This window comes from Cupressus sempervirens, chromosome 2, assembly GCF_028749045.1.
Source record: "Cupressus sempervirens isolate cs-2001-9-10 chromosome 2, ASM2874904v1, whole genome shotgun sequence".
Lineage (NCBI taxonomy): Eukaryota > Viridiplantae > Streptophyta > Pinopsida > Cupressales > Cupressaceae > Cupressus > Cupressus sempervirens.
Window position 1 is genome coordinate 207,434,555 of NC_143119.1, and position 19,685 is coordinate 207,454,239.

Below are 19,685 nucleotides of genomic sequence, written 5' to 3' on the forward strand. Positions count from 1 at the left end.
ATTGACCCAAATCACTTGATTAGGCTATGAAAACTGGCACGCTAATTATTTTTTCCGCACACTCTTACCCCATCATATCTCATCTCATGATGAATTCAAGGTTAAAAGATATTCGTTATCAAAGTTGCCTTCTCAGAATCACCTGCATATAAACATGTTAGATAGTAATAAATTGGGTTTGGATTTGGTCTTGAAAACTGGGAAAATGGACACTTGGGAAGATGAAAACTAGGTCATTGATTCTATGTCATGAGGATAGTAAGAATCTATGATTTGGGCTCATGATGAATAATCGGATGCAAATGGCAGAGAGTCAAAGTAAGCTACTAAGAATTTCTGACTGGAAACATTGGCGGGAAATCAATTTTTGCAAATGGAATTGACCTGGAAAAGTGTTCAAATGGATTCTTCATGACTTAAAAAATGACACACTTGGAGTATTTTTGGAGGAAAACACAGTGTTATAATCCATTTTATCTAGGCAATCATAGGTCTCAAGTTATAACATCATGAATAGGGGTTCTGACAAATCTGCAAATGCTGACACCATTAAAAGATAGAAATTGTGTTTGGAATTGTGTTTAAAAATTGATCAAATGGATTCATCAAGAGTTGAAACTTTAAAAATAACAAGTCTCTTACATCTAAAATGCAACAAAAAAGGAATTTCAAGATTTTGGTCTACAAGGTCAAAATTATAACATGTCAAACAAGGTTTCCCAGAATTTTGAATATTTCAAATCAGCATGACATTGAAAACTGACCAACTTTGAGGGATTGAAAACCTAGACAAACGAATTTGAAATGACTCAAAATTGGAAACATAGGTTCTCTAGTATGGACACTAAACACTATCAATGTGGTGGGTCAAAGAACATTTCTGGGTAAGAGATATTCAATCACAAACATATCCTCTTGTCACTGTTTGACATAGGTAAAAATGTAGAAATGACACTAGATCAAAATAGAACTTTTCCAAATGACCTGAAATGTCAATTTAACTTCATGGAACATGTAGACACATTGAGTGAAAGGTTCTAGAAGCATTAAACACCTCTTAGGCCTCATACTCATAGCTAGGTACAAATGCATTTATGGGGCTTGATTTCACTCAAAATTGAAATAAATGCTCAAAATGAGAAGGCAATTTTGAGCTCCAATAGTGTCTCTATCTGAGGATGCATGTACCTTATGGGCATGGCAAGATTTCAGATCTACAAGTAAAGAAAACCACACACCTAACTACAAAAACTCCTCTCGAACAACTTTATTGAAAGTAAGAAAACTACTCAACTACTATGTGCATATGATGACCGCAGGCCACCAAACTTCAACAAAATTATTTACCTCTGTCGTATACCTAATTTTCATTCCTTTCTTCATGAAGTAAATTGAAATTACTTGTCCTATCAATTTAACCAATCATATTAACATCATGAAATGAATCACTTGGCAAAACAAAATCATCACCATTACTTTCATAATGCATATTAAAACTTGACAAACTTCAACCTTTTTCTCAATATGAAAGATAAAACCAACATGCTCATGAATGTCGACATCAAACTGAAACTCATCCCTACTGATTGATTCATGCATGTTGTCTACTAGAGACACAAAGAACTCATATTCAACTTTATAGAAAGAGTTATATATATCATGAATTTTCAACTCACCTTGACTTTGCACATCCTCAAGTGTTTTTGGCTAAATTTGAAATGAGCAATCAAATTTATATTCACACATATCTTCAATGTCAAAATCTAAAAACAATCTAGAGTCCTTTAATGATTCTTCACAATTAGCAAATGGATTAGTTGCTACATTACAGTATTCATCATAAAAATCATTGCAAGGTGTAGGCAGATTTTCAATAACCATCTCATCAAACACTTTGTTAACATAATTAGATGCAACATCATGATCATATTCAATTTCATATTCAGAAGAAGAATAGTCTGACCTCTTACAGTAGTAAGAAAAGGTATCATCATTAAACCCACCCTCAACTAAATCTGAAAGTTCCATGCCTTCTTCAAACAATGGGTTGATAACTCCATGTAGTGATCCTTGTTGAACATCTTGACAAAACATAGGCTGATCGTCATCACAACCTTCATCGTATAAGGCATTAATATATAATTTAAACTCACTATATATTTCATCTTCATGGAGACTTTATGCATATGAAGAAAAGTTAGAACCATGTGAAGATTCACTTTCTATTTCTTCTACCAAACATATAGTGTCCATAATGACATCCTTTTCATTATCTTGTTTAGGATAACCATTACAAATAGACCCTGATTCATTCCTAAACATCTCACTATATGCTGAATCTTTACTATCTAATGTAAGAACACTTGACAAATCTTCACTAAAATCTTCATATTCAAACTCATTAGGATCAACTGACTTCACCATCTCTTTATCTTCATACTTTGCAGACAAATCAGTTTCAAATTTTTTATTGGCTAACTGATTTTTATAACACAAAAACTGAGCTACACTATCTTTTTCAGATTCAAAAAAGGAATTTATACCTTCACCTTCAAATGAATTTTCACTATCATCATTGCTTTCTTCTTCCCAATCAGCATTAGATTTGTGTGAAGATGAACATATGCTAATAGTGTCCTCTTCTTGACTCGAGTAACAACTCTCATCATCAACTTTATATGACACCTCTGGATAATACATTGGATCAACACCTTTATTATCATGATTTGAAACATGACTTTCAGCTTCTTCATACTCACATTGAGATGAATGTCTTTCAATTTTATATTTAATAACCCTTTCAACATGATGTAATCTCTCAATAAGATAATTCATTTCTTGCCTATCTTGCTAATTAGGAAAATGCATCTTACCCTCTATTGCTGAAACATCATAAACATGTGAGCTTAGTTCTTCTGACTGTGATTGGGATAAGTGTAACTTACATTCTTCATCCTATGTTATATCTCCATGACATGTCAGATCAGCAACATCAAATTCATGATCAGAGAGATAACTTTCAACCTCCTCACTTGCATAAGACTGAGATCTAGGTGCAACAACCTCAAACTTTAAAACATTAGCAACATCATCATACACATAACTATCATGAGAAGAACTTGCTACTGTAACTAATGTTTGATCTATAAAATCAACATAATGTTGAACCTAATCAAAGTTTAAAATATTACTCACTATTGTAGCATCATGAACATATGTGTTTCTATTTACAACTAGACTAACCTTCCTTATACACACATTCTGATTTAAATTCTCAATCTGATTAAAACTGACAGTAAGGGTGTTGATATGCTTATTCGAAACTGAAGAATCAACACTACATTCATCTTTTCTTTCATAAAATTTATACTGGAAATCATACATAGAAAAATGACCTCTAGTCAATCCATATTTCAAATTATTTTCAATATCCCTAGCAGTCACAAAAGCCTAATATAACGTCTGTTGTTCTTTATCCCTTAGTAGATAATTCATTTTCTTGTCAAATGCATCAAAATACACTACTAAACACATTTTATCATCGGGTCTATGACTCTCAGGGATTTCATTCAGAACCTTTTAAAATATGATATTAAATTGAGGAACCAGTTCATCACACTCAATGTGAATCTTTAAGAACTTATCATAAAAATCAGATATGCTTACATGTTCTCCAAATTGCTCCATGAAGGAAAAATGCAACTGACTCCAACATGAAATAGAATGTGCTAGTAAAAAATTAAACCAATCTCTAGCATCACCTTCTGAGGTTTGGAAAAATAACTTCATGTGCACATCCTCATGAGCAATCTCATAGTCACCCATCAAATCACTGAATAACTCAACATGATGACTAGCTGAAAAAAGATAGTTCCCATTAAACTTAGGCAAACATTTCTTAACATCATTAGGAATGACATTTGGGAAACCATGAATACCATTGAAACTTAATGGCATATACCGCTTGGTAGAAATGGATCTAGGAACTTCACTAACTAGCTACATCTTAGGTGAAATGAATCTTGACATCCTTTAAAAATTTTAACCTCATTCACCCATATTTTGATTTGTAATTTGTAGCAAATCTACACCCTTCTACCAATGAATCTTTGCAAATACACTTCACAACTTTATACAACAACAATTAAAACTCAATCCTATGAAGTGTATGGAACCCTTAGAACTATTCTCCTATTCGTAGTGCTGAAACTCACTTGATGGAGAATAAACTTTTATACCACTTTCTTTCATGACAAGAATAACATCATGAAAAATAAAATACCTCAAGTGTTGTTGCTAAAACATTGATATGCTGATTGGCCTAGTGCTAATCTCTATTCCTCACACCACTAATCATTTCCTTTGTAGAGTCGCCATCTCCTTGAGGAGAAAAATGAAATCACAATAGTGATTCACATTTATCATTAAAAATTTGTATTACAAAAAATCTACAACACTCTAAAACTTATTGGTCAAAAATACATATACTCTCTTTTTATGTTTAAAATTTCACACAACTTTCATATCTATCTGATTCAATTGAAAACTCTTGAAAGCAATTTTATGTAACCGATCTACCCTAGTTCAGAATCCCTTTTAGAAAGAGTTGCCACTCATGATTGTGAGAAAGATTTAACATAAATCATACATGATAGATTTGAACTGGAATTTCACTTTGTAGAATTTTGCAAAACTTTTAAACACTTAGAAGAGAGAAACCATTGTTAAACAATTCTAACTCTAAAATTACAACAACACTTTGAAAGCAAGATGTAGTTGAACTAATTGAAAATGAAACTTAAGAACAACACAATCTGCATTCAACCTCAAAGCTATTACTGCAAATGGATAAAACTTCACTGGGGTGCATGATTTGGAGTAAGGAAATTGGAAAGAATATCAGAGAACTTACTGCTGAAACTTCTTAATGAACTTCTCATGTTGTGTTGAATCTATTATTTTCAAATTCTCAAGGTTTATCTTCAATCTAATTCAATAGAGTCCCCAACAGAGTCACCATTTTGTTGGCTCCTGATTTAACAGTTTTACAAACAACCAAGAAACTAGACAAATGCATCTAAGGCTAGCAAATTCCTATGATGAATGCACTTGACTATAGTCTTGGGCCAACTATAAGGCATGACCCTTCTTCTATTTCAGGCTCTACTAAACCTAGGTAGGTGGACCTCAGATTCAATTGATACCATACTAGTGCAAAACCATATCCCTAAATCTATTAAGTAGATGAAAACCCCTTATATATCCTAAAGCCTTATGCAAGAACAAAGAAATGCAATAGCTAATTAAAACTCTATGAAATGTACAAGCTGAGTGAGGGTTAAACTCTGATAGCTCTTCAACATAAAAGGGTAAAACACGTTTGATTAATAATATTGAATGCAGTAAAACCTTAGATATGCAACAGTAAGACTTTAATGATCCTATAGCTGACCAATGCCTAATCCATTGGGAAAATCCATGAATCAAATGCATACATATGGATATCTAATACTTATGTATATATTCAGATATATGATCTATCTATTTACCTTGTAAATAAACATCTATGCTCAATCCAAACCTCAATCTTACATGATATCCTTTTTAATAAACATGTAACCCTATTGATTCACTAAAGAATTTACATAACCCCTTGAGTTACAAGCAACAATAAGACAGCATATAGCCTTAAGGGATTGCAACTACAATCTAGGCTCTTTGTTCAAAGATTGTAAAACATTGAAGCTCACTAAGATAGGAAACAAGATTCAAGATGAAACTCAACCTGTTGCTTCTCTTTGTATTATTTCATTGAAATTATATAGTCATATGCATGAAATAAAAAAACATAAAACAACCTAATAGATCTTAACTATCTATATATTCCTTCCTATTGCTGTTTAGATGAGAGAATTATGCTAAAAAATATGGTGTCTCAGTATTAGGAATGCATCAAGACTGGAACCAAAACCCTAGTATCATAGTAGTGTACAAATTTTCTCCTAAAGACTAGAACTAACTAGTTTCTTAGTGACAACAATTGGAACTCTGCTGGTATTACCCAGAGAAAACTGCCAGCAACCTCAAATGAAAGAGAGAAAGAATGATATAGCAAAGAAAGAATTCTCGGACTTGTTCTCAGAGTGACATGTGTCCACTTGGAAATCAATCTTTTCTAGTTGCAAAACCTCCTTCCTCTTTCCACAAATTGATTTGATTTGGTTTCATCATTACTTTTTAATTGATTTGCAAACTATCTCTTACCGAATAATGAAATCCTTTGTTTGCCAAAATATTTGATATGCGTTATGAAAATGCTGGTGAAAACCCCGTTTAACTGACTTAGAAATGACCCCAACTTCATTTTCACTATCAGTTACTGATCTTGTAACTGGATTTTCAGTTTTAACTCATTCCACTGAGAACATCCTAAATTTCACATTTCTAGGTATAACTTGAACCCATGAATCCCTATGCAAAAATGAACTCCATAATCGAAAAGTTCATCTTCTCACAATTTTGACGGTATATAATATCGCTATATTTACTTACCAAAAACCTCTAGAAAGCCATTTCAAAAAATACTCCCCCATTACAAAGCTCAGGTCTGCACTCTTTGAAATTTAAATTTTGAAAAATTCAAATTACTGTAAAGTTAAAACTTTAGGTTAAATACCCCTTTTGATTTTAAAAACTTGCATGTACACCCTTTTGAAAAATAATTTAAAATGACATTTTAAAATCATTTTACTTTTTTCACCAATGCCTCCATTTGAGTCAAACCTTCATTGACCAACTACCATGTGGCACTTGTTGATTGGTCAACCTGTGCATCATCTACCACTGTACTGCCACATCAGCACTAGGTAGGCCTAATGCCACATGTCACGCACACACATACCCATAATTCTTATCAGTCGAGCACTTTCGTAATGCGTGGATGTGCTAACTGTAAGATCTTGCCACATGACATGATCTTAAGCCTCCAGTCTAAGCCTGCCATTGATTTCCACATCACCATGCATGGAGCCCACTGCCACATGGCACTTATTCACTTTCTCGCATGCATAGTCAGCAGCTACTAACTGTGCAAGTGACAAAGCGCCATCGTGACATGTGTCCCCATGCACGACATCATCAGTGCATTTTCATTTAAAATTTAGCTTTGCATCTCAATTTTGAAGTTCTTTGGCCGACCAAGGGCCCCACCACCTATGGCTAACCTTGGCTTCAAAAGCCACATGGCCTTGAGATACTTACAATATGAGTGGAGGAGTACTTAAAACTTATAAAATGATTCTCTTTGCCAAATGTGGGATATCTCTTTATGCCGTTGACTCTGTGTGAGGTGTCCCATTCATGTGTGGATGCTTCCTTTTCTTGTGGATAGCTTCCTCTAGTTTGGCAACTCCTTCCTAACATCTACATGGGGTCTTCTATATTTTTTATGCAATGGCTTCTTACTTGTAGCATGGGTACTTTTCTTTGGAGACTGGATACTTTGTTTATTTCTCCTGTTCGATGGACATTTCCCTTTCCTCTGATGTGGTATGTTCTCCAAAACTTGGACCATATTTGATGTGGCTCTCTCTTAACAAGCTATGGGCGATCTGTGATTTGGCTTCAATGTGGGGGCTCCTCTATTTTTTTTGCATGGAGTTTCATGTTTTAAGCCATAATCTTCTAACATTGTCTACTTCCCAATATGCTATAGCCTCTACTTTGTTACTATGTTCTTTAACTTGTTTATCATGATTTTCTATAGCCCCTATTTGATGCAGCTTCCCTCTCTTTTTTTTCAATGTTCACTCCTAAGGCTACCTCCCCTGATATGCCACAACTCTTCTTTTACCTACTACTAGTTTATTTTGTCATTGTAGGCTACCATTGAAGGACTGTGACAAGCTCAAATTCTCTGCTCAACTCCTCGCTAGTAGCGAGATTCAAACCCATGACCAGATTGCATTACAAGATCATTTGCAATTGTTTTAAGACATGTTGCAGCATCTCAATGATAGGAGATGCGGTAATCCTTCACACATTTTTTACTTTGTGCTTGGGGTTCCTCTTTGGTGACATCTAAGAAGTAGATAATTCAAAGTTTGTGTTTTATTCTTTGTAAGGAAAACATTTGAATTCCTCACCTTCCCTATCTTCATGAGCATATAATGAGTTAAAAGTGTGCATGCCCTGGTATGCCTTCTTGCATGAGAGTTTTGCTCCAATCTCTAACACATACTCCACTAGTCCTTTTTGTTTGTAAATTTGATCTCACACCATCAATGGAAGCTTATCTTGTTCAACATTACCATTAGATAGAACTAAAGGTATGTTTATTAGAGAATTTATTCATACACATGCTCAGAGTAGTATAAATCATTGTCTATCTTCTAGTATCTCACATTTACTATGGACCATACCAAAGGTAACATCATCCATTATTTTTAGAACCCTCAATGATTTCAACAGAGAACATCTTCATTATAGTTAACTGTCCAGTTCTTATTAAATATCAGTCTCCATTTGAAGCAATATCCTTCACATTTTATTAATCTTGAGAAACCAGTTGGACCCCAAAGTGGGTCCAGCGAAAAAAAATTTTTTGTTCCTGAGCAACTGAATCCTCAAACTAGCCTATTAACCTTTTAATATCCACTAGAAATGATTTTGAGCATTAATTGATCATTAAAATCTCATTTTATCATTTTCTGCAAACCATCAAATTTGCACTAGGAGGTCCTTTGACCGGCCTTAAAAAACTGACCCAAATGACCTGACCAAGCTCTAAAAACTAGCACATTATTTCTTTGTTCCACAAACTCTTACCCTATTAGATCTCATCTCATGATGGATTTGAGGTCAAGATATTCACTATCAAATTTGCCTTCTCAAAATCACCTGCAGATAAACATGTCAGATAGCAATAAACTGGGTTCTGATTTGGTCTTGAAAACTGGGCAAATGGACACCTGGGAAGATGAAAACTAGGGCGTTGGTTCTCTATCATGAGGAAAGTATGAATCTATGATTTGGGCTCATAAAAAATAACTATAAGTGGATGGAAAATAGTCAAAGTAAGCTATTCATAATTTATGACTAGAAACATTGGTAGGAAATCAATTTGTGCAAATGGATTTGTCATGACTTAAAAACTGAAACACTTGGAGTATTTTTGGAGGAAAACATAGAGGTATAATCCATTTTATCTAGGCAATCATAGATTGTAAGTTATAATGTCACAAACAAGGGTTTCAAAAAATCTGCAAATGCTGACACCAGTAAAAGATAGAAATTACATTCAGAATCACGTTTGAAAAATGATCAAATGGATTCATCAAGAGCTGAAACTTGAAACATAATAATTCTTTGACATCTATGTAAAAATTTGGCTTAGGCAAGAACTCACCCAAGAACTAAAGAACTCAACACAAGCACACAGTAGACCAAAATAGACAAAGTATGATCAAAATGATGATATTAATTGAATAACTACTTGAAAGTACACAAGGAGTGCCTGAATATAAAGGCATTGGGAGAGCTTCTAGAATGCATAGAAGTTAGCATCATGATATTTCATACAACTAGGCACATGTCCACTAGATATGGGTTATCCTCCATTGAGCATGGGATTAAGTGCGATGATGTGAGGATAAGCCTACAATGGTGTAGCATGCAAATCAGTGGTGTAGACAACATGTGCTAAATAAGGAGTGTGGATAACTACGTTGTCAACATGACAACTCAGTGAATGATGCATACTCCTGTTTTGTAGACACCATTTGCATAATTAGAGTTGTATAACTCAATGAGAGTACACAAACTCATAAGTGTATCACCTAAAATAATAATTAAATAATGCATTAACCTAAGTAAAATTTAAGTAAGTGTAATAAGTAAATACTTATTTACACCAACACCCCCACTTAAGTGCAACTTAGAGGAATTCCCTTAAGCTTACAAAATCTAGGGTGAAATGCAAGATGGGTCCTGGCTACTAGGCCATGTTAGGTACCCATGTACATAATGATATGAAATCTCCCATAAAGTGGGGAAAGAGGCAAAACCTCATGGGAAAAACCCTCCCCCAAAAAGAGAGATAAAGGAGGATGCATGGATGGATGTAGTAATCAACACCCCACCATTCCAACATACATCCAATATATACATAAAAGAATGATGAGAAGAGGAAGAGAGATAGGATGGGCTTCCCCCCCTAAAGAAGAATGTCAAACAGTGACTGCTCCAATGAAGAAGCTGATCCAAGACTGTAGAATGGTGTTCCTCCCCTTAGGAAGAAAAAATGCAAGGGGTACAAATGAGACCCTTTCACTATGTGTGGAAATAATCCCATGGAAAAGTGATGTCTCTAAAACCTGCTCAACTGGCTGAAGAAATTGTCCCAAAGAACTATCTGTCTCTACAACTGATGAAAAACCCTGCTGCAACTACTAATCATAGATTCATAAGTAGCCACAATCACTTCAACCTATGATGATTGATCATGTAGAGAATGAACAAGAGAGTCTGATGGAGCTCTTGTGAGAACTGAAGAAGGTAATTCTAAATAAAGAAGAAGAGGCAGATCATGAATAAAGTCCCCCAAATCTGTCACTGAACTTGTACTTGGAAGACTAAATGTACCCTATTGCTCTAGACCTATCATTGTGGCTATGTATGCATGCAGACTGAACTGATGAAGTGACCTCTCACTGTAACTATCAATAGAACCCCACATGTCTAAATTTGTTGAAGCACTATCACTGAAATCACTATCAGTATCCACACTATATGATGTGTGAAGAGGAGTAGAGGAAAAGTTGAGTGAACTTTTCTCAAAATGTACATCCTTCTCCACAAATATATGATGTGTCTCAGGATCTAGAAGTCTATATGCCTTCACACTATCTTCATAACCAATGAAAGTACAAGGCTGAGATGACTATGCCTTGCATCCCCTAGAAGATAGCTTTTCCCATGTAGGACAACTGAAGACTCTAAAGTGTGTCACAATAGCTTTTCTATTGTACCATGCCTCAAAAGGAGTTTTTCCATATAAGGCTAGATGAGGAGAATGATTAATAATGTGAGTGGCACTGGAGATTGCTTCAACTTCTAATGATAGATCGAGAGACTTAGCATGAATTATGCAACTTGCCATAGATTTGAGAGTCCTAATCATCAATGTTGCAACATCTGTCTTATGCGGACTGAATGCTAGTGGAGTTTGAAGACCAATTCCCTCATGTCTACAAAATTCCCTAAGTCTTCTATTCACAACCATGTTTCCATTATTCATTTAGAGTACTTTGATGGGTTTTCTAGATTTCTATTCTACATGAGCCTTGAAGGATAGAAATGTGTCCAACACTTCATCCTTACTATGAAGAAAGTAGACCCAAGTGAACCTTGAAAAGTCATCAACTAAGGTAAGTATGTACTGACCCTAGTTGAATGCAAAAGGACCTACTAATACCATGTGAACCATTTAGAGAACACTTGTTGCTCTAGAAGACTTCCCTCTTTGTAACTTCCCTTCTAGATGCATATCCACTAAATCTGTTGAACACTCATCCTTAGAAAAGTTGATTTGAGGTAGACATTTCACCATGTGGTATGTGTAAAGTAGCTAAAGGTAGCAATAGCCAAGATGACCATATCGCTCATGCCATAATTGCATGTTTGAATTTGATTGAGATAACAAGGCCTTTGAAGGAGACTTGGGTACAAAATGAGAGAAAGAGTACAACCTTTTGTTATCATTCACTTTCCCCATTGTAACCAAGGAATCATCTTTAAGACTATGCACCTTTACTAAGTGTAGAAGGAACTCAACTCTATGTCCATCTCCAAGGTGAGTGATTTGGTAGATTGATAGGAGATTTGAACTTAGGTTTGGAACATAGAGAAGCTCTTGAAACTCTCCATTTTCCATTTCCACATTTCCTTTTCCTTCAACTTCCATTTTTCTATCATTCCCCATGAAGATGTGTGGTACCTTGGACTACTTCATTGAAGAAAAATCCTCCTTTAAAGAACCCATAATATATGAGGCACCAGAGTGAAATATCCATTTCTTTGAAGAGTTTGAATTTGCCATGAATGCTTGCCCTTTGCCATTAGAATCTAAAGATGACCCTTTATCCTTATAAGTATTAGGCAATGGAACATTATGTTCCTTCATGATGTTGGTCAATTCATCAATATTTTTGAGATAATAGTCATGCTCTTCATGACCTAATTTCTTGCAATAAGAACACTTTTTCTTCTCCTTATTGTTGCCCCCTTTCTTTTTGGAATTTGAGGACTGTCCTTGTTGATTGGATTGTGGTGTTCTCTTTTCTGCATCCTTAGATTTATCTTTCTTCCACTTCTTCTTACCCTTTCCTTTACTTGAAGATTGTCCAGCTGAATTTTGAGAACCCTCATTGTTGGCCACCAATGCTTTGGACTGAGGTGATTTGAGAATCCCCATTGATTTCAACTTCTTTTCTTCATCATCCAATAGTTTAGCATATTCATCAAAAGTGAGTTTCTTGTAAGTAGACCCTAAGGTAGTCGTTGAGGTGTTAAAAAAAGATACAAATGTGAAATACTTTGATGGAAGCTTGTTATGTATGAGATAGATCAGTCTATCATCTTTGATTGAGATCCAACAATCAATAAGCTTCATCCTTAATTCATTCACCTTAATGATGAAGTCCTATATTGAGTCATACAACTTAGGATCTAAGGATACAAGCTCATCTTCAATTTTGAACACATCCTCTTTAGACACTTTCCCATAAAGGCTTTCAAGGGTATCCCAAGCTTCCTTGGATGTAGTACATTTCTTGATTTGAGACATGATTTTATCATCTACCCCCAAACATATATCACCTAGGGCTTTCCTATCCATTGCTACATAATATGAAATTTCACTTGCTGATACATTATCACCTGTTGGTTTAGAAAGAGCACCATCTAGATATTGTGAAACTCTGTTATGCATTAAGTGATACAACATTTTGATTGACCACGAAGCATAGTTATGAGGAGTTAATTTAGGATACTTATAGTTTCCCATAATGTAGAAAATGAAAGAAAAGTGCAGAAAAGAGAGAACACAACACCAAGAACACACCCCTTTTTTACTAAATCAAGAAACCCCCAAAAATAGATGCTTTGGGCACTTTATCAGTAGTGCAATTATAATGGGTCACTTGCCAATTTTGGCCTTTGTGGGCATTTGATTTTTCTTTTTACAACCTTTTGATCGAGTACAAATCTAAAACTTTACAATGTGCTACAATTCTGAAGCATTACAAAGCAAAGAAAGACCCTATAGTTGAAAGTGACAATTTCTCCACACACCACTAAAATCTGATACTAGATCTAGAAAGTAGGCAAAAAAATGCACTTTCAAAAAAAATGGAACCTATTTTTGAGTCCAGATGTGCTCGTACATAGCGTTTGAAGTTGCAAAATGCAGGATTATCCAAGTATAGTTGGCAAGAAATGCAATTTTTGAACAATTCGTGCACCAAAACCAAAAAATAGCTACACCACCGAAAAGTTCAAAATTTTTTACCTAGTTTCAAAAAAAATTACACCTAATTTGGAGTCAGGATGTTCAAGTTATGGCCTCCTGAAGTCGGACTGCAAAGTCCAAAATGAATCTGGAGTGAGGTTGCATCAATGAATGATGGGGTTAAATTTGATGGTCATATGGCCATCGTAGCATTTTTAATTTTCCTAGAAATGACGTCTAGATGGGCATCAAATTTAAGATAGAAAAATGGTGATGTCAGCACACCTCCAAGTCTAGGATGACGTGGCAGATGATTTTGATTTTGTATTGTATGGATTGTACGAAATGTGCAGATGTGTGATGCTAACATCGTGTATAGATTAATGACATGGCTATACATAAGCATTTAGTCACTGCTGATATGGCACCTAGCTAGATCCAATGACATGTCCTTGCTACTCCACTATTAGTCCAGGTGGTAAGGTCCGCAGAGTGCAGTCAGATGCATAGTCACTCCTGACTATACTCGAGGTCTACGGGGTGGAGAATACAATTTCTATCATGTGTTTATCTTCGTGCCAGATGATGCAAATTCAAATTTACTGATGACTACGTGATGACTAGCTATACACTTGGCATGGGAGCGATTCACAAGATGCTACGTGTCAAAATTTGTACTACAGACTAGGCTGCCAGATTTCCTATTGTTAACGTCACCAGTGGTTGGGACATTGATCATTAGAAATTTTTGCTATTGCAGGATTCAAATTGTCTGTGCTAGAACCTTCTGTGAGTTGCCAAAAAATTGATATGCGATGCCTATTTTATGGTTTGGGCATCAAAATGCTGATGCATTTGTCCCACATGCATGGGTCTGAGGGCTTTCACGTATTATAAAAGATAGAGCACATAACATATAAAAAAAATCCCGCATTGGTTTTAGGACCGTCGGTGGAAGGTAATGCTTGCCATAAAGGTGTTTGGCTCATAGATTTTGAAAGGTACCCAATGTTTAATAAAGAACACCTACAAATAAATAATAATACTCCACCAACAAAATCTATAAAGCCGAGCTGGGATGTCACTACCCAGATCGGTAAATTTTTTTTCCCTCTACCTATGCTAACTAAAAAAATCCAAAAATATGCAGATTCAAAAATAAATTGCAGAGTAGATCCGAAAAAATAACTAATCAGATCAAATAAAATGATCATACCCAATTGCAAATCGGGGCCTTCGGGTTTCGATTTGCAAAAAAAAAAATTCCTCACGATAAACTTCTACCAAATATAGGCAAATTTATATACGATCTTCACCGAATTGACGCTCTGAACGCAATATTGAGGTGATATCTAGCTCTAGACGCTCTCAATTTCTTTGAATCCTCTGGATTTGTGTTGAGGTGTTGAAGCATGAACGGTCTCAAATGGCTACATGTAGAGAATCTCCCTTAGCTCTAATACCATTTAAGAATTTGGCTTAGGCCCAAATTCACCCAAGGACTAAAGAACTCGACACAAGCACACAGTACACCAAAATAGATAGAGTATGATCAGAATGACGATATTCATTCAATAATTGCTTGAGAGTACACTAGGAGTGCCTAAATCTAAAGGCCTCAAGAGAGCTTCTAGAATGCATAGATGTTAGCATCGTGATATGTCATACAACTAGGCACATGTCCACCAGATATGGGTTATCCTCCATTGAGCACGGTATTAAGTGGGATGATGTGAGGATAAGCCTACAATGGTGTAGCATGCAAATCAGTAGTGTAGACAACATGTGCTAAATAAGAAGCATGGATAATTGTGTTGTCAACATGAAAACTCAGTCAATGATTCATACTCCTATGTTGTAGACACCATGTGCATAATTAGAGTTGTGTAACTCAATGAGAGTACACAAACTCCTAAGTGTCTCACCTAAAATAATAATTAAATAATGCATTAGCCTAAGTAAAACTTAAGTAAGTGTAATAAGAAAATACTTATTTACACCAACAATCTATAATGCAACACAAAAGGAATTTCCAGATTTTGGTCAATTGGGTCAAAATTATAACATGTCAAATAGGGCTTCCCATAATTCCAAACATTTCATATCAGCATGACATTGAAAACTAACCAACTTTGAGGGATTGAAAACCTAGTCAAAAGGACTCAAAATGACTTAAAATATGAAACACAGGTTCTTTGGTATGGACAGTAAACACTCTCAAAGTGGTAGGTTACAAAACATTTTTGGGTGCAAGATATTCAATCACAAACATAGCCTCTTGTCACTGTTTGACACTTGGGTAAAAATGCAAAAATGACACTGGCTCAAAACAGGACTTCACCAAATGACTCAGAATGTCAATTTAACTTCATGGAACATGTAGACACACTGAGTGAAAGGTGCTAGAAGAATTAAACACCTCTTAGGCCTCAAAGTGAAAGCTGGGTACAAATGCATTATTGGGGCTTGATTAGACTCAAAATTGAAATAGATGTTCAAAATGAGAACACAATTTTGAAAACCAACAGAGTGAAAGAAAATTCTAGTGGATATCAAGGAACACAATAGATGCTAGGTGAAGGTTAGTTAATGATGAGAATCAAAAATTTTTATAGTTGATTCTAAGTGATTTTAAAGTTGATGTCAATTTATGCAGTATGTGTTGATCATTAGAAGGTTGATAATGCTAAGTTGTTGCATTATGATAAAGATTAAAGGTTTTCCAAATCTAAGCTAACAAGTTTTCTTTCTTGGAACTTGTGAACCAAGAGGAAGATAAGATTTATGAGTTGATGGCACATAATTTGATGTAAACCATTTTTTAGGTGAATTCAAATAGGTTCTAGGAGAAGTTTATAGAAAAGAAAAGATATGGGGTAGATACATTTTATTCTACCTAATCCATCCAAAACCCTAATTTGAATGATAGATATTGAGCAGGAAAATATTATAATTTAATTTATATAGGAATGTTTGGTCATGAAGCGAAGAGATTAGAGAGGTTGGTGTTATGTGTGAGAACCTAAGGAGGAGAAGGAATTAAGGGTTTTTCTTCACCAAGTGACCCAAGAGAAGAGTTTGCAATGGCATACCAAGAAAGAAGGGTTAAGGAGATGAATGCTTGAAATGTGAAAAAGTTATTAAAGCTACAAAGTATGAAAGAAAAATAGAATTGAGGACTAAACAAAGATCTATAATCAACAAGTGAAGTTGTAAGTTGTATCAGATCAAAGCTCAACTGTTAGTCTCTAACAATTGTATCAGTCTAGGGTAAATCCTTGGATTAAGGTTCACCTAATAGTAATTGGAAAATCCTTTAATAGGGTGGCATTCCAAGTGAATGGCCTAAATTCCTCTTACAAGGCTCACTTTTAATAGGGTGATTGAAATTGCTTAATCAAGTCACATTTGACAGTGTGTATTGTAACATTTAATAGGGTTGGCCTTTCATAGGGCATCACTTGAGAAGAGTGAAAAAGAGCAGTGTGTTACTAGTGGTTTTTCCCAAATTTGGTTTCCATGTAAATCATTGTGTCAAATGTGGTGATGAATGTGTTGTATTTCATGTTTTACATTTTTTCAAGTTGATTTGACAGTAACATACAAGTTTTAGTAAATACATAATAAATGCATTCATGGGTATGAATGTTTTATGGGTTCACTAAATTGTGAAAAAAAATTATTTTATACATCTAGAACTTGAATTACTAATTCACCCCCCATATTAGTTATTCTAAAGTAGTTCCAACAATTGGTATCAGAACCATCTACTTAAGAGTACTAGTTTTAAGGTACTAGAAGCACAAAGATCAAGATGTCTACAAGAGAAGTACCCAAGCTCACTAGAGATAACTTTCCTACATGGAAAAGTTTGATGAAGATAAACCTTGGAGGATGTGGAGATCATATGCAATCTACCATTACAATCGAACATGTTGATCCAACAAGAGCCCTAACTACTAAAGATATGAAGAAGAAAAAGGAGCACAATCAAGTGATGTTGGAGATTGCCTCTACTCTAAGCTATGCCAAATTTGATGATATCAAAGGCTGTAACACTACGAAGAGGATGCAGGATGCCCTGACCACCATCTATGGAGGACACAAAAATTTTCAAAGAGCAAAATCTAAGAGCCTCAGAGGTAAGTTTGATGATATGAGAATGGAAGAAGGTGAAAATGGTGCTCAATGTGTTGCTAGGATAAAAGAAGTTTTTAGTGCAATAAGAGGAGCTCTTGGTCACATAGATGATGATATTGTGTTAAGTAAAGTCCTAAGAACATTACTAACTTACTATGCTATTAGAATTTCTACCATTCAAGAGTTGAGATGTATTCCAGGAAATGGTCTAACACTTGAAGGTCTCGTAGGTAGACACATGACTTTTGAGCTATCTAACTTTGATAATTACAATCCAGAAAGTCTTGAATCTTCTTTCAAAGCTATATTTTTATTGAAGGATTCTAAGGAGGTAAAATAGAAGAAGAAGAATAGAAATATAAATTATGTATCTAGTGACAATAATACTAATGAGGATGATATTGAAACATTGTAAGCACTACTGGCGAGGACATTTCATAGAGATAAAGGCAAGTTCAAAGGTAAGTTACCCATCATTTGTTTTAATTGCAATGAAGTTGGTCATATTGTTGCAAGGTGTACATAGAAGAAGAACTATAGAGAAGGAAACAAGTACAAAAACATAAGATATGATGATAGTAGAGATTACAAAGACAAATACAAGAACTCATGCTACATTGCTGATGAACATGATGATGAAGTGGTATATATTGCAATCAAGGACAAATCTAATGAGGATGAGGCAACTATAATTATGACTTGTGTGAACAAGAATGATAGATGGATCATTGATAGTGGATGCTCACATCACATGACTAGAGACAAAACTAAATTCATTACCTTAACTTGTTATGATGGAAATAGTGTAAGATTTGGTAATGATGCACCATGTTCAATAAAAGGAAAAGGGTCTATCAAACTCACAGACAAGATTTCATGTGACAATGCTTACTATGTTGAAGGATTAAATTATAACTTGTTAAGTGTGTCACAATTGAATAATTTAGGATGCAATGTTGAATTTAAAAAAATAAACTACTAAGATATATGACAAAAATGGGATACTAATTAGAAAAGGTGATCAAATTAGAAGTAATCTATTCTATCTAGATATAGAGAATGCTACTTGTATTATTACAAAACTTGATGATGTATGGCTTTGGCACAAGAGATTATGTCATGTTAGTTTTGACAACTTGGATAGTATCAGTAACTTAAAGAGAGTTAGAGGATTTCCTAAGTTGAATAAACCTAATAATATAATATGCAAACAATGTTAGCTAAGAAAAATGTCAAAGTCAAGCTTTAAGAGTAAAGATTATACCTCTAAAGAAATACTAGAGATTGTTCATGCTGACTTATGTGGACCAATTGAAGTGCAAAGCTATAGAGGAGATAAGTACATAATCCTATTTTTTGATGATTACTCTAGGATGATGATAGTTATGTTTCTAAAACATAAATTTGATGCTTTTTAAAATGTTTAAGTGGTATTTGGCAAGAGTTGAGAAAGAAATAGGTAAGATTTTGAAATGCTTGAGATCAGATAGTGGAGACAATTCACTTCAAATCAGTTTGAGATGTTCTGTAATGATAGAGGAATCAAAAGGTAGATATTTTCCCGCAAGACCCCTCCACAAAATGGAATTGTTGAAAGAGGAAATAGGTCTATAATGGACTATGCTAGAACACTTATGATGGAGAAGAATGTTGTTCTAAAATACTAGAGAGAAGTTGTAAGTACTTCTTTGTATACCTTTAACCATGTACAAGTCAAGAAAGGTACTCATTCGACACCTTTTCAACTATGGTATAGGTATCCACCTAATATAAAATACTTTAAGGTATTTGGAAGTAAATTTTATATTCCTAAAGATGTTAGGAATGGGAATTTCAATGCAAAAAGTGAAGAAGCTATATTCCTTGGATACTCAAAAGGAAGCAAAGCCTATAAGTGTTTAAATACTAACACTAACAAAATTGTGGAAAGTGAAAATATGAACTTTGATGAATTTACATAAGTAAATGAGGCTAAGCCTATGAAAGAACCAAAATGAATACAAATCATTTGTATACTTTTATGAAGGAATGCCTAGTG